Source organism: Dermacentor variabilis, chromosome 11 (genome assembly GCF_050947875.1).
Source record: "Dermacentor variabilis isolate Ectoservices chromosome 11, ASM5094787v1, whole genome shotgun sequence".
NCBI lineage: Eukaryota > Metazoa > Arthropoda > Arachnida > Ixodida > Ixodidae > Dermacentor > Dermacentor variabilis.
In genome coordinates, this window is record NC_134578.1 from 113315146 (window position 1) to 113330619 (window position 15474).

Sequence of the window (15474 nt, forward strand, 5' to 3'; positions counted from 1 at the left end):
TCTTCACTGACGCTTCCCGTCGCCTGCCCCTCAGTCGTAGCGACCTGTTCCGCCCTACTCGGTTTCTGGGTAGCCTCAGCCGCCTTTCCGTCCACCTCCAGAGTCGTCGACCCACTAGTTGTAGCTGTCGAGACCTTGTCACCGGTTCCTTTAGCCGCATCCTCCGCCTCGGCCACGTCCCTCACGTGCTCTGCCGCCACGTCAATAGCTGGTGAGCCTGTCACAGCGGCATAAGACTTCACGCAGTCCGCATCAACGTGGCTGAAACGTCTGCACTGGGAACAGCGGGGGACTCTGCACTCTCGGCGGACGTGTCCCGTGCCGTGACAGCGCAGGCACTGCATCCGTCCACCGGCAACGACGACCAAGGCCAACTCACTGCCGACGCGGATCTGATGCGGAAGGTCGTCAACCTTCACCCTGCCCTTCAGTTTGAGGAGGACGGTCCTGGTCGTTGAGGTCTTGGTCCCGATGCCTTCCACGCGCCACCGCTCACGGCTCACCTCCTCCACCTTACCGAAAGCCGCGAACGCCGTCCGGACGTCTTCGTCGGCAACGCCGTACAGCAACCAGTGAAGCTTAATCTTCACTTGCTGGTCCTGCGGGTCAACGATGACGCACCGTCGTCCCTTAACTTGTAGTTCCTTAAGGTCCAGCATCCTTCTTGTGGCAGTCGCGTCGCTGAGGGTCACTGCCCAGACGTGGTTGATCTGGTACGCCCCTATGCATACCACGTCAGGCAAGAGTCCCGTCGGCAGTAGGGCGTCTCTAAAATCCTCGACCTTGTAAGGTCTGGCACGAACATCACCGTGCAAAAATACGGTGTTAATCACCACTTGTCCTTTAGGCAGTTGGGGCAAGATAAATGCATATTCCTTATGGCCACTCAGCCTGTTTCCGCGTCCAAAAGTGGCCGCTGTCGCTGCTCCACTGGAGCCCATGATTCTGCTGACCGCTCAGCTCGGCTGCCGGAAGCAGAATGATACCATCGACGCATGTTCTCGGCTGTTCCAAGCAGTCCCACTTCAGTTGTTAATTGCAACAAGAGTGTCGACACAGCCGGAATAAAATGACGCCCAGTGCACGGAATAGATTTTTTAGGCAGATGCAGGGTCTTCGCATTATGGTAATCTAGGAGTGTATTTCTTTATTTTCTAACGATAGAACGCCGCTTTTGCCACGATTGAGAAGGTCAATTTCACACATGCCAACTGATAATGTGCATAGATACAAGGAGCTGACGTGTGGGAATGTGCACAAAATATTTGCGTCGGCCGGGAATCGAACCCGGGTCAACTGCTTGGAAGGCAGCTATGCTAACCACTATACTACCGACGCGTGTTTTCGGTTGTTCCAACCAGTCTTAGTTCAGTTGTTATTTGCAGCAAGAGTGTCGACACAGCCGGAATAAAATGACGCCCAGCTCACGGAATGGATTTAACAGGCAGATGCATTGCCTTCGCATTATGGTAATCTAGGAGTGTATTTCTTTTTTTTTCTAACGATAGAACGCCGCTTTTACCACGAATAAAAGAAAAGGTCAATTTCACACATGCCAACTGATAATGTGCATAGATACGAGGAGCTTATGTGTGGGCATGTGCACAAAATATTTGCGTCGGCCGGGAATCGAACCCGGGTCAACTGCTTGGAAGGCAGCTATGCTAACCACTATACTACCGACGCGTGTTTTCGGTTGTTCCAACCAGTCTTAGTTCAGTTGTTATTTGCAGCAAGAGTGTCGACACAGCCGGAATAAAATGACGCCCAGCGCACGGAATGGATTTAACAGGCAGATGCATTGCCTTCGCATTATGGTAATCTAGGAGTGTATTTCTTTTTTTTTCTAACGATAGAACGCCGCTTTTACCACGAATACAAGAGACGGTCAATTTCACACATGCCAACTGATAATGTGCAGAGATACAAGGAGCTGACGTGTCGGCATGTGCACAAAATATCTGCGTCGGCCGGGAATCGAACCCGGGTCAACTGCTTGGAAGGCAGCTATGCTAACCACTATACCACCGACGCGTGTTTTAGGTTGTTCCAAGCAGTGTTACTTCAGTTGTTAATTGCAACGAGAGTGTCCACACACCCGGAATAAAATGACGCCCCGTGCACGGAATGGATTTAACAAGATGGATTGCCTTCGCATTATGGTAATCTAGGAGTGTATTTCTGTTTTTTTCTAACGATAGAACGCCGCTTTTACCACGAATAAAAGAAAAGGTCAATTTCACACATGCCAACTGATAATGGGCATAGATACGAGGAGCTTATGGGTGGGCATGTGCACAACATATTTGCGTCGGCCGGGAATCGAACCCGGGTCAACTGCTTGGAAGGCAGCTATGCTAACCACTATACCACCAACGCGTGTTTTCGGTTGTTCGAACCAGTGTTACTTCAGTTGTTATTTGCAACAAGAGTGTCGACACAGCCGGAATAAAACGACGCCCAGCGCACGGAATGGATTTAACAGGCAGATGCATTGCCTTCGCATTATGGTAATCTCGAAGTGCATTTCTTTTTAGAGCGCAGCTCTTTGGCGTCCGTTCCTGGGTTTCGCGTCGTCGTCGGCGTTGTCGTCGGCCTCGTAACCAGCTCCGCCCCCCTTTCATCCCTCCAGCGCTAGCAGCGACCGACTGATACCGCTGGATGCCGCTGACGCCGCTAGAGAGTCAAGATAACGTGACTGCATGGAACACCGTCGCCGCCATGCAGAAAGAGGAGGAAAGGGTCCTCCCCCCCCCTGTTCTTGTGTGGCGGATAGGGTGCTCTTCAGTTGCCGACGCGCCGGTTATTTAACGTAGGCCCCGGCACGTCGATGAATACGTGACCACCTTCCCACGGCTAGGCCTGGTTCTTAGCGCTGCGGAAGCGAGGGTATCATATTGTTTGTGTCGGCATCGGCGGCGTTGTCCCTGAAACCAACTCCGCAGCTGGGGTTGACTCACTATCGGCGTCAGCGGCATCAGTCAGTCGCTGCTATCTCTTCCCTCCTCCCTTTATCGTGTTGTCCGCTTGCTGCGCGCGCTTCTGCCCCCATCGTTTGCCGCTGGGTGTACACGCCGCCCCCCTCCCCCCTCTTCCTGCGAGTCTCCGGTTGTCAAAGCGCCGGCTCGAACTTAATTCCTTTCTTCGCTCCTCCTCCAATGCAACCCCTGTGCGGTGGCAGTCAGAGAGCCAGATCGGTGGCGGCGGATCTGTATATGTGCACCGCCTGAGCCGAAATTGCCGCTGCCGTTCGCCCTGTGCGGTGGCAATCAGAGAGCCAGATCGGTGGCGGCTTGACATAAAGACAAACAGCAATTTCCTAACACTTATGCGGGAGAACATCCCGATCCTCTCGCTCGTAACGCGCCCCACGGCTGTGACAACCTCGCGAGGCACTTGTATAGATCTCGTCTTTGAGAATCAAGCATTGGTGTACCAAGTCGAACATATATCAGTCTATTTCTCCGACCACAAAGCTTCCTTCATGACTGTCAAGAACTGTTAGTGGAGTCTTTGTTAAAGAAATACGTGTGAAAAAAAAAATTCTGTGATAGCGCATACATGTGTTGCTCGATTTCTTTGCCTCAATCTATCGAAAAGGTGAAACAGCTTATTTGCTGCGCTCAAATTTCGCGTTAGGAAGTAACGTAATCGTCGGTAATTTTTTTTTCTAACGATAGAACGCCGCTTTTACGACGAATAAAAGACAGGTCAATTTCACATATGCCAACTGATAATGTGCATAGATACGAGGAGCTTATGTGTGGGCATGTGCACAAAATATTTGCGTCGGCCGGGAATCGAATCCGGGTCAACTGCTTGGAAGGCAGCTATGCTAGCCACTATACCACCGACCCTTTTTTTTTTTCTTTATTGCCAGTACTCGACATAACACAACACAAATTCCTAAATGATATAAACAAAGACCAAAGAAGCTAAAAGGGATGAATACACAAACGGAACAAGGAACAGTAATATTTACATTCGCTGCCGTCCGCTACTGTGGCACGACGTTGTCGGATTAAAATTCCTTTGGTGCTGTAAGGGGTTCAACCCTCGACAGCCACTCAGGAACAGGCTGTTGCATCTTCATCACTTCCACATATCGTTGCATGGATTCACAAAAGTACAGACGCGCCGGTCGGGCATCCGGGTCACAATGGTAACCCGCCATTCTTGCGCGCCATAAACAGTGGAGGCCCGTAAGCATGATCAGGTCGTACGGGAAACCTTCGTCGTCATATACTGGCAGAAACCTGATTCCGTGGGGATCTATAGGTAGCTCCTTTTTTAGAGTCCTTTGTAACACGTCCCAGAAAAAGACCCCTTCCCAACAGTGGATGAAGACATGATCTATGCTTTCTGTTTTTTTACATATAAGGCAGTGGGTTCCCCATGGCATGTAGAACCCACGTTGTTCAAGGAAGAATTTAACAGGTACAGTACCAGTGTGTAATTTAAAAAAGAACGATTTAGTGGCTGGTTGAACTGGCATCTTCTTCACCCTTTTCAATACATCTAGGCCTGGGCCTCCACTGTACAGGGCTCTGTACATAGGTACCAGCAAAACACTGTCACATAAATCACGATATAACTTTTTCCGTTTTACACTCCACAAATATGCACTTGAAAAGCGAACACGCAAAAAGGAAACACTCTGAACTATTTCCCGAAAGAAACCACGGACTGGTCCTGGCATTATTTCCGTACCTACAACGAATTCGGGAAGTGATCTTGACAGCCTCATTTGGATCACCGTGCGCAGAAATGGGTCGTTTGTATCTCGAAAGAAGGAGAATCTATTCACCAGTTGACGCAGGAAGAGGTGCGCCAACCCCAGACCACCATCCTTCACGCGCCGGAAGAGATTATCTCGGCTACATCGCTCCCAGCTTGATGCCCACACGAATACAGCGAACACGCGGTGCAGTTTCTGCACATTAATACGAGAGCACTGTAGTACCTGCATTACGTACCAGATCTTTGTCACGAGAAACATGTTGCACGCTGTAGCTCTCGCGAATATTGACAAGTAACAGGCGTTCCATCGGTTGGCTTTTTCTTTTAGTTGTTTTGTCCGCTCCTTCCAGTACTCGCTACTGTCCTTGTAGGCATCAAGGGGTGCTCCAAGGTACTTCACTGCCGTCGTGACCCAGTTTACGTTCGAAAAGTGGTCTGGTGTAGACGCCCATCTTCCATGCCAAAACCCCAAACACTTCTGCCAGTTAACGTAGCTGTTAGTGACGTTACCAAACTTTTTGACGATATTCACAGTATTCAATACACTTTGTTTGTCCTTACAGCACACAGCCACATCGTCAGCGTATGCCAGTAGCTTCACTTCTGCTGATTGAAGACTAAACCCCTTAATACATTCATTTTCAATGATGGCCAGACATAGCGTTTCTATGTAGACACAAAACAGGAGTGGACTGAGTGGACAACCCTGGCGAACGGAGCGCTTCACGTTAATGGGGGCCCCCAACATCTGATTAACTATAAGTGTGGTATAGCAGCTCCGGTACGCCATGGTCACCCCTTCAGTGATTATGTGGCCAAAATTAACGTGTTCAAGGATGGTAAGCAATATGTCGTGAGAAACACAATCAAACGCCTTCTCAAAGTCTAGCTGGAGGATGGCTACTGCATCGCACATGGCGTCACAACACTCCAGCACACACTTCATTTTATGGATGTTAGTGAAAATGGTTCTTCCACGAATACCACACGTCTGGTGTGGGCCGACTACTTCCTGAATAACTGACTGGACCCGTCGTGCCAACACCTTCATCAATATTTTGTAGTCGCAGTTAGTAAGCGCTATGGGTCTGTAGGAGGAAAGTTGCTTGAGCTTTTCGGTCTCTTCTGTTTTCGGTATTAGTACTGTATGGGACTGGCCAAAGGATGGTGGAAGTATTTTCAGTTCATATGCTTCCTTGAAAACTGCTGTTAAGATAGGAGCTAGGTTTCTTTTGAACGATTTGTACCATGCGGCACAAAGACCGTCTGGACCTGGCGACTTCCCAGGATTCAGGTCTTCGATGGCTTTCATCACTTCATGTTCTGTTAATGGTCGTTCTAAGGTTTCTTTAACCTCACTCGACAGCTGTGGGATTCGTTGCAAAAATAATTTCTTGAAATCGTGCATGTTGACAGGCCTGAATGTAAAAAGTTCTTTGTAATGCTCAAAGAAAGCACGCCCTATATTATTGTTATCCGTTAATACCACCCCTTCATATTCGATAGCCTCAATCTGCTTACGTCTCGAGTGCTTTTTTTCTAACCCCAGTGCTCTTTTCGTTGGCGTTTCCCCGCATGATAGCCTTTCTGCTCTGGCGCGCACTAGCGCACCTCGGAAGCGATCTTCGTCGAATACCTCGAGCTTCTTCTTAACGGCGCGCATATCTTGTTGATAGGCGCCAGGTTGCATGCATTCAAGCTTCGCAAATTTTTCTAGCAATGTTGTTAAATCCTTTTCTCTGGCCTTTTGTTCATATCGCAGTACGCTACTTCTTTCGATTGCCTTCAATTTAATGCTTTGCTTCAGCAACTCCCATTCCTCACCAAATTTCGTAGAACTGTCTGTTCCAAAAGAATTCAGAGTAGCCACTACATTTTCGTTAAAAGTTTCATCCCGTAACAGCTCTGCATTCAATTTCCACAGTTCCCAGACGAACTTGTTTCGTTCTTTCTTCCTGCCCACCGTGCATTTTACCAGGCGGTGGTCAGAATATGATATGGCCGTAACTGTGTAGCACTGGCATTTTTCAACTAAATCATATGAAAGATAGATACGGTCTATGCGTGCGTGACTTGTGCCCTGAAAGTGAGTGTAGCTTAAGTCTCCGTGACCGCGAAAACATTCTGCGATATCTTCTAATTCGAATTCGTGTGTGATCTGCGCCAGGATATCACTACTTTTGTCACAAACCACGCGACGCGTAGACCTATCCTCAGCTTTCAATACGCAGTTGAAGTCGCCTACACAGGCTATCATTTTTTGCACATGTAAATGATGCTTTAAACTCAAAAAGAAATTTGCCCTCTCTTGCACAGTATTAGGCGCATAAATGCAAAACACGCGCCATTGGACATTACAATAGCTGAAGTCACAAAAGACAAGTCGACCAGAAGTACAGGAGAAGTAACCATCTATAACAAGACCAGGGAGCTTCCTCACGAACAGCACACACCCTGCCGAAGTCCCTAAGGCGTGGCTCACTACCGTATAGTAGTTATACGTGAACCTTTGCACCATGCTCCCGGTCTCCTCCTCGCCGTCTACCTTGGTTTCTTGCACGGCTAAAACGTCGAGGTCGTGGTCCACTAGTAGTCTGTAAACCTGACTGTTTCCTTTTGGCGGCCAGACCTCGAACGTTTAGCGTGCCGAGGCTAAGCGACGGGTTGGTAGCCATTATTGGTGAAAACCGGAGGGGAGAAGGCCCGGAGCATGGTGCTCACCTTAACGTCTAGCTGACCGCTAGACGCCTCCGTGGCCATCCGGCGGCCGTCGCCCGGGTTCCTCTTTGGTCGGCTTCGGGGTAAGCCTACGGTCAGTCTACAAGTTCGGCTTAGGCTTGAGGGTGGAGCGCCTTCCAGGTAGCGTCTTAGCGGGTGGTGCCTCGGAGTCACCGCCAGCCTTTCCGTCGACTTTCTCCTCGTCCTGCAGGGATCTCTTGACCGGTGCCGAGACGGATTCGACGCGGGCGCTAGCAGGGGTCGCGTTGTCTTCCGCCTCTGCCTGCGTTGCATCCGTAGCTGGCTGGTGGCTCTCATTTTCATGCGGGGCCGTCTTCACGCTCTCGACTGTAGCTGCTGGTTCTTTGGGGGGAGGAATATTCCTTCCTCCTTCGGCTTGCTTGGTCGTCACGCCGGTTTCTGCCGCCACTTTGCCGTTTCCAGCTCCCGTGGCCGCTTCCTCCGCCTCGGTCACGTCCATTACATGGTCTAACGTGGACGGCTCGCTCTCCGCCGAAACCGCGGCTACTGCGTATGAACGCACACAGTCCGCGTCGTTGTGTCCAAAAAGCCTGCACCGCGAGCAACGGGGAACCTTGCATTCACGACGAACGTGGCCAGAGCCTCGGCAGCGCAGGCACTGCATGGGACGTCCTGGGGCTACCACCAGCGCAAGCTCGCCGGCGACGCGGATCTGGTGGGGCAGGTCGTCGACTTTCATTCCTGCCTTCAGCTGCAGCAGCACTGCTCGGGTCGTCGAGCCCTTGTCGGAAACGCCATCCACTCGCCAGCGCTCCCGGGTCACTTCCGTCACCTTGCCGAAGGAGGCCAGCGCGGTCTTGACGTCTTCGTCGTCCACCCCATGCAGAAGCCAGTGGATACGAAGCTTCACCTGTTGTTCCTTGGGGTCGATGACCAGGCAGCGACGCCCCTTCACCTGCAGCTCCTTCAGGGCCGCCAGCTTTTCGGCAGCCTCGGCTGTCTTCATCGTCACCGCCCATACATGGTTGATTTGGTATGCTCCAAGGGCGACGACGCCAGAGAGCATACCAACAGCTTGAAGCGCGTCTCGAAAATCTTCTACACGAAACGGGCGAACACGAGCGTCGCCGTGCAAAAAAACTGTGTTCAAAACAATACGTCCTGTAGGTAGGCGAGGCAAAATTATCTGGTAATCTTTATCTTCTTCCGTCGAAAGCCTGTTGCCGCGGCTAACCGCCGCATATGCCGCTCCATTGGAGCCCATGATCCCGCGATCCGTTCAGCTCGGGAGCCGGAAGCAGAATGATACCACCGACCCGTGTTTTCGGTTGTTCCAACCAGTCTTTCTTCAGTTGTTATTTGCAACAAGAGTGTCGACACAGCCGGAATAAAATGACGCCCAGCGCACGGAATGGATTTAACAGGCAGATGCATTGCCTTCGCATTATGGTAATCTAGGAGTGTATTTCTTTTTTTTTTTCTAACGATGGAACGCCGCTTTTACCACGAATAAAGGAAAAGGTCAATTTCACACATGCCAACTGATAATGTGCATAGGTACGAGGAGCTTATGTGTGGGCATGTGCACAAAATATTTGCGTCGGCCGGGAATCGAACCCGGGTCAACTGCTTGGAAGGCAGCTATGCTAACCACTATACCACCGACGCGTGTTTTTGGTTGTTCCAACCAGTCTTACTTCAGTTGTTATTTGCAACAAGAGTGTCGACACAGCCGGAATAAAATGACGCCCAGTGCACAGAATGGATTTATGAGGCAGATGCAGGGTCTTCGCATTATGGTAATGTAGGAGTGTATTTCTCTTTTTTTTTAAAGATAGAACGCTGCTTTTACCAGGAATAAAAGAAAAGGTCAATTTCACACATGCCAACTGATAATGTGCATAGATACGAGGAGCTTATGTGTGGGCATGTGCACAAAATATTTGCGTCGGCCGGGAATCGAACCCGGGTCAACTGCTTGGAAGGCAGCTATGCTAACCACTATACCACCGACGCGTGTTTTTGGTTGTTCCAACCAGTCTTACTTCAGTTGTTATTTGCAACAAGAGTGTCGACACAGCCGGAATAAAATGACGCCCAGCGCATGGAATGGATTTAACAGGCAGATGCATTGCCTTCGCATTATGGTAATCTAGGAGTGCATTTCTTTTTTTTTCTAACGATAGAACGCCGCTTTTACCACGAATAAAAGAGAAGGTCAATTTCACACATGCCAACTGATAATGTGCATAGATACGAGGAGCTTATGTGTGGGCATGTGCACAAAATATTTGCGTCGGCCGGGAATCGAACCCGGGTCAACTGCTTGGAAGGCAGCTATGCTAACCACTATACTACCGACGCGTGTTTTCGGTTGTTCCAACCAGTCTTACTTCAGTTGTTATTTGCAACAAGAATGTCGACACAGCCGGAATAAAATGACGCCCAGCGCACGGAATGGATTTAACAGGCAGATGCATTGCCTTCGCATTTTGGTAATCTAGGAGTGTATTTCCTTTTTTTCTAACGATAGAACGCCGCTTTTACCACGAATAAAGGAAAAGGTCAATTTCACACATGCCAACTGATAATGTGCATAGGTACGAGGAGCTTATGTGTGGGCATGTGCACAAAATATTTGCGTCGGCCGGGAATCGAACCCGGGTCAACTGCTTGGAAGGCAGCTATGCTAACCACTATACCACCGACGCGCGTTTTTGGTTGTTCCAACCAGTCTTACTTCAGTTGTTATTTGCAACAAGAGTGTCGACACAGCCGGAATAAAATGACGCCCAGTGCACAGAATGGATTTATGAGGCAGATGCAGGGTCTTCGCATTATGGTAATGTAGGAGTGTATTTCTCTTTTTTTTTAAAGATAGAACGCTGCTTTTACCAGGAATAAAAGAAAAGGTCAATTTCACACATGCCAACTGATAATGTGCATAGATACGAGGAGCTTATGTGTGGGCATGTGCACAAAATATTTGCGTCGGCCGGGAATCGAACCCGGGTCAACTGCTTGGAAGGCAGCTATGCTAACCACTATACTACCGACGCGTGTTTTCGGTTGTTCCAACCAGTCTTACTTCAGTTGTTATTTGCAACAAGAATGTCGACACAGCCGGAATAAAATGACGCCCAGCGCACGGAATGGATTTAACAGGCAGATGCATTGCCTTCGCATTTTGGTAATCTAGGAGTGTATTTTTTTTTCTGACGATAGAACGCCGCTTTTACCACGAATAAAAGAAAAGGTCAATTTCACACATGCCAACTGATAATGTGCATAGATACGAGGAGCTTATGTGTGGGCATGTGCACAAAATATTTGCGTCGGCCGGGAATCGAACCCGGGTCAACTGCTTGGAAGGCAGCTATGCTAACCACTATACCACCGACGCGTGTTTTTGGTTGTTCCAACCAGTCTTACTTCAGTTGTTATTTGCAACAAGAGTGTCGACACAGCCGGAATAAAATGACGCCCAGCGCACGGAATGGATTTAACAGGCAGATGCATTGCCTTCGCATTATGGTAATCTAGGAGTGCATTTCTTTTTTTTTCTAACGATAGAACGCCGCTTTTACCACGAATAAAAGAGAAGGTCAATTTCACACATGCCAACTGATAATGTGCATAGATACGAGGAGCTTATGTGTGGGCATGTGCACAAAATATTTGCGTCGGCCTGGAATCGAACCCGGGTCAACTGCTTGGAAGGCAGCTATGCTAACCACTATACTACCGACGCGAGTTTTCGGTTGTTCCAACCAGTCTTACTTCAGTTGTTATTTGCAACAAGAATGTCGACACAGCCGGAGTAAAATGACGCCCAGCGCACGGAATGGATTTAACAGGCAAATGCATTGCCTTCGCATTTTGGTAATCTAGGAGTGTATTTTTTTTTCTGACGATAGAACGCCGCTTTTACCACGAATAAAAGAAAAGGTCAATTTCACACATGCCAACTGATAATGTGCATAGATACGAGGAGCTTATGTGTGGGCATGTGCACAAAATATTTGCGTCGGCCGGGAATCGAACCCGTGTCAACTGCTTGGAAGGCAGCTATGCTAACCACTATTTTTTTTCTTTATTGCCAGACCTCGACATATCACAACACAAATTCCTAAATGATATAAACAAAGACCAAAGAAGCAAAAAGGGATGAATACACAAACGGAACAAGGAACAGTAATATTTACATTCGCTGCCGTCCGCTACTGTGGCACGACGTTGTCGGATTAAAATTCCTTTAGTGCTGTAAGGGGTTAAACCCTCGACAGCCACTCAGGAACAGGCTGTTGCATCTTGATCACTTCCACATACCGTTGCATGGATTCACAAAAGTACAGACGCGCCGGTCGGGCATCCGGGTCACAATGGTAACCCGCCATTCTTGCGCGCCATAAACAGTGGAGGCCCGTAAGCATGATCAGGTCGTACGGGAAACCTTCGTCGTCATATACTGGCAGAAACCTGATTCCGTGGGGATCTATAGGTAGCTCCTTTTTTAGAGTCCTTTGTAACACGTCCCAGAAAAAGACCCCTTCCCAACAGTGGATGAAGACGTGATCTATGCTTTCTGTTTTTTTACATATAAGGCAGTTGGTTACGCATGGCATGTAGAACCCACGTTGTTCAAGGAAGATTTTAACAGGTACAGTACCAGTGTGTAATTTAAAAAAGAACGATTTAGTGGCTGGTTGAACTGGCATCTTCTTCACCCTTTTCAATACATCTAGGCCTGGGCCTCCACTGTACGGGGCTCTGTACATAGGTACCAGCAAAACACTGTCACATAAATCACGATATAACTTTTTCCGTTTTACTCTCCACAAATATGCACTTGAAAAACGAACACGCAAAAAGGAAACACTCTGAACTATTTCCCGAAAGAAACCACGGACTGGTCCTGGCATTATTTCCGTACCTACAATGAATTCGGGAAGTGATCTTGACAGCCTCATTTGGATCACCGTGCGCAGAAATGGGTCGTTTGTATCTCGAAAGAAGGAGAATCTATTCACCAGTTGACGCAAGAAGAGGTGCGCCAACCCCAGACCACCATCCTTCACGCGCCGGAAGAGATTATCTCGGCTACATCGCTCCCAGCTCGATGCCCACACGAATACAGCGAACACGCGGTGCAGTTTCTGCACATTAATACGAGAGCACTGTAGTACCTGCATTACGTACCAGATCTTTGTCACGAGAAACATGTTGCACGCTGTAGCTCTCGCGAATATTGACAAGTAACAGGCGTTCCATCGGTCGGCTTTTTCTTTTAGTTATTTTGTCCGCTCCTTCCAGTACTCGCTACTGTCCTTGTAGGCATCAAGGGGTGCTCCAAGGTACTTAACTGGCGTCGTGACCCAGTTTACGTTCGAAAAGTGGTCTGGTGTAGACGCCCATCTTCCATGCCAAAACCCCAAACATTTCTGCCAGTTAACGTAGCTGTTAGTGACGTTACCAAACTTTTTGACGATGTTAACAGTATTCAATACACTTTGTTTGTCCTTACAGCACACAGCCACATCGTCAGCGTATGCCAGTAGCTTCACTTCTGCTGATTGAAGACTAAACCCCTTAATACATTCATTTTCAATGATGGCCAGACATAGCGTTTCTATGTAGACACAAAACAGGAGTGGACTGAGTGGACAACCCTGGCGAACGGAGCGCTTCACGTTAATGGGGGCCCCCAACATCTGATTAATTATAAGTCTGGTATAGCAGCTCCGGTACGCTATGGTCACCCCTTCAGCGATTATGTGGCCAAAATTAACGTGTTCAAGGATGGTAAGCAATATGTCGTGAGAAACACATTCAAACGCCTTCTCCAAGTCTAGCTGGAGGATGGCTACTGCATCGCACATGGCGTCACAACACTCCAGCACACACTTCATTTTATGGATGTTAGTGAAAATGGTTCTTCCACGAATACCACACGTCTGGTGTGGGCCGACTACTTCCTGAATAACTGACTGGACCCGTCGTGCCAACACCTTCATCAATATTTTGTAGTCGCAGTTAGTAAGCGCTATGGGTCTGTAGGAGGAAAGTTGCTTGAGCTTTTCGGTCTCTTCTGTTTTCGGTATTAGTACTGTATGGGACTGGCCAAAGGATGGTGGGAGTATTTTCAGTTCATATGCTTCATTGAAAACTGCTGTTAACATAGGAGCTAGGTGGCTCTTGAACGATTTGTACCAAGCGGCACAAAGACCGTCTGGACCTGGCGACTTCCCAGGATTCAGGTCTTCGATGGCTTTCATCACTTCATGTTCTGTTAATGGTCGTTCTAAGGTTTCTTTAACCTCACTCGACAGCTGTGGGATTCGTTGCAAAAATAACTTCTTGAAATCGTGCATGTTGACAGGCCTGAATGTAAAAAGTTCTTTGTAATGCTCAAAGAAAGCACGCCCTATATTATTGTTATCCGTTAACACCACCCCTTCATATTCGATAGCCTCAATCTGCTTACGTCTCGAGTGCTTTTTTTCTAACCCCAGTGCTCTTTTCGTTGGCGTTTCCCCGCATGATAGCCTTTCTGCTCTGGCGCGCACTAGCGCACCTCGGAAGCGATCTTCGTCGAATACCTCGAGCTTCTTCTTAACGGCGCGCATATCTTGTTGATAGGCGCCAGGTTGCATGCATTCAAGCTTCGCAAATTTTTCTAGCAATGTTGTTAAATCCTTTTCTCTGGCCTTTTGTTCATATCGCAGTACGCTACTTCTTTCAATTGCCTTCAATTTAATGCTTTGCTTCAGCAACTCCCATTCCTCACCAAATTTCGTAGAACTGTCTGTTCCAAAAGAATTCAGAGCAGCCACTACATTTTCGTTAAAAGTTTCATCCCGTAACAGCTCTGCATTCAATTTCCACAGTTCCCAGACGAACTTGTTTCGTTCTTTCTTCCTGCCCACCGTGCATTTTACCAGGCAGTGGTCAGAATATGATATGGCCGTAACTGTGTAGCACTGGCATTTTTCAACTAAATCATATGAAAGATAGATACGGTCTAAGCGTGCGTTACTTGTGCCCTGAAAGTGAGTGTAGCTTAAGTCTCCGTGACCGCGAAAACATTCTGCGATATCTTCTAATTCGAATTCGTGTGTGATCTGCGCCAGGATATCACTACTTTTGTCACAAACCACGCGACGCGTAGACCTATCCTCAGCTTTCAATACGCAGTTGAAGTCGCCTACACAGGCTATCATTTTTTGCACATGTAAATGATGCTTTAAACTCGAAAAGAAATTTGCCCTCTCTTGCACAGTATTAGGCGCATAAATGCAAAACACGCGCCATTGGACATTACAATAGCTGAAGTCACAAAAGACAAGTCGACCAGGAGTACAGGAGAAGTAACCATCTATAACAAGACCAGGGAGCTTCCTCACGAACAGCACACACCCTGCCGAAGTCCCTAAGGCGTGGCTCACTACCGTATAGTAGTTATACGTGAACCTTTGCACCATGCTCCCGGTCTCCTCCTCGCCGTCTACCTTGGTTTCTTGCACGGCTAAAACGTCGAGGTCGTGGTCCACTAGTAGTCTGTAAACCTGACTCTGTTTCCTTTTGGCGGCCAGACCTCGAACGTTTAGCGTGCCGAGGCTAAGCGACGGGTTGGTAGCCATTATTGGTGAAAACCGGAGGGGAGAAGGCCCGGAGCATGGTGCTCACCTTAACGTCTAGCTGACCGCTAGACGCCTCCGTGGCCATCCGGCGGCCGTCGCCCGGGTTCCTCTTTGGTCGGCTTCGGGGTTAGCCTACGGTCAGTCTCCAGGTTCGGCTTGGGCTTGAGGGTGGAGCGCCTTCCAGGTAGCGTCTTAGCGGGTGGTGCCTCGGAGTCACCGCCGGCCTTTCCGTCGACTTTCTCCTCGTGCTGCAGGGATCTCTTGACCGGTGCCGAGACGGATTCGACGCGGGCGCTAGCAGGGGTCGCGTTGTCGTCCGCCTCTGCCTGCGTTGCATCCGTAGCTGGCTGGTGGCTCTCATTTTCTTGCGGGGCCGTCTTCACGCTCTCGACTG

General features: G+C 48.8%; 10 non-coding genes across 10 annotated transcripts; all 10 read right to left on the bottom strand.

Annotated features, from left to right (window-relative positions):
• Positions 1-1266: 1266 nt before the first annotated feature.
• Positions 1267-1338, bottom strand: TRNAG-UCC (transfer RNA glycine (anticodon UCC)). The gene has a single exon. It is a non-coding gene; the product is annotated as a tRNA-Gly (tRNA).
• A 276-nt stretch (positions 1339-1614) lies between these two features.
• TRNAG-UCC (transfer RNA glycine (anticodon UCC)) lies at positions 1615-1686 on the bottom strand. Its single transcript has one exon. It is a non-coding gene; the product is annotated as a tRNA-Gly (tRNA).
• Positions 1687-1962: 276 nt separating this feature from the next.
• Positions 1963-2034, bottom strand: TRNAG-UCC (transfer RNA glycine (anticodon UCC)). The gene has a single exon. It is a non-coding gene; the product is annotated as a tRNA-Gly (tRNA).
• Positions 2035-2307: 273 nt separating this feature from the next.
• TRNAG-UCC (transfer RNA glycine (anticodon UCC)) lies at positions 2308-2379 on the bottom strand. Its single transcript has one exon. It is a non-coding gene; the product is annotated as a tRNA-Gly (tRNA).
• A 6657-nt stretch (positions 2380-9036) lies between these two features.
• TRNAG-UCC (transfer RNA glycine (anticodon UCC)) lies at positions 9037-9108 on the bottom strand. Its single transcript has one exon. It is a non-coding gene; the product is annotated as a tRNA-Gly (tRNA).
• Positions 9109-9384: 276 nt separating this feature from the next.
• TRNAG-UCC (transfer RNA glycine (anticodon UCC)) lies at positions 9385-9456 on the bottom strand. The gene has a single exon. It is a non-coding gene; the product is annotated as a tRNA-Gly (tRNA).
• A 276-nt stretch (positions 9457-9732) lies between these two features.
• On the bottom strand, positions 9733-9804 carry TRNAG-UCC (transfer RNA glycine (anticodon UCC)). The gene has a single exon. It is a non-coding gene; the product is annotated as a tRNA-Gly (tRNA).
• Positions 9805-10079: 275 nt separating this feature from the next.
• On the bottom strand, positions 10080-10151 carry TRNAG-UCC (transfer RNA glycine (anticodon UCC)). Its single transcript has one exon. It is a non-coding gene; the product is annotated as a tRNA-Gly (tRNA).
• Positions 10152-10427: 276 nt separating this feature from the next.
• On the bottom strand, positions 10428-10499 carry TRNAG-UCC (transfer RNA glycine (anticodon UCC)). Its single transcript has one exon. It is a non-coding gene; the product is annotated as a tRNA-Gly (tRNA).
• A 272-nt stretch (positions 10500-10771) lies between these two features.
• On the bottom strand, positions 10772-10843 carry TRNAG-UCC (transfer RNA glycine (anticodon UCC)). Its single transcript has one exon. It is a non-coding gene; the product is annotated as a tRNA-Gly (tRNA).
• Positions 10844-15474: the final 4631 nt, after the last annotated feature.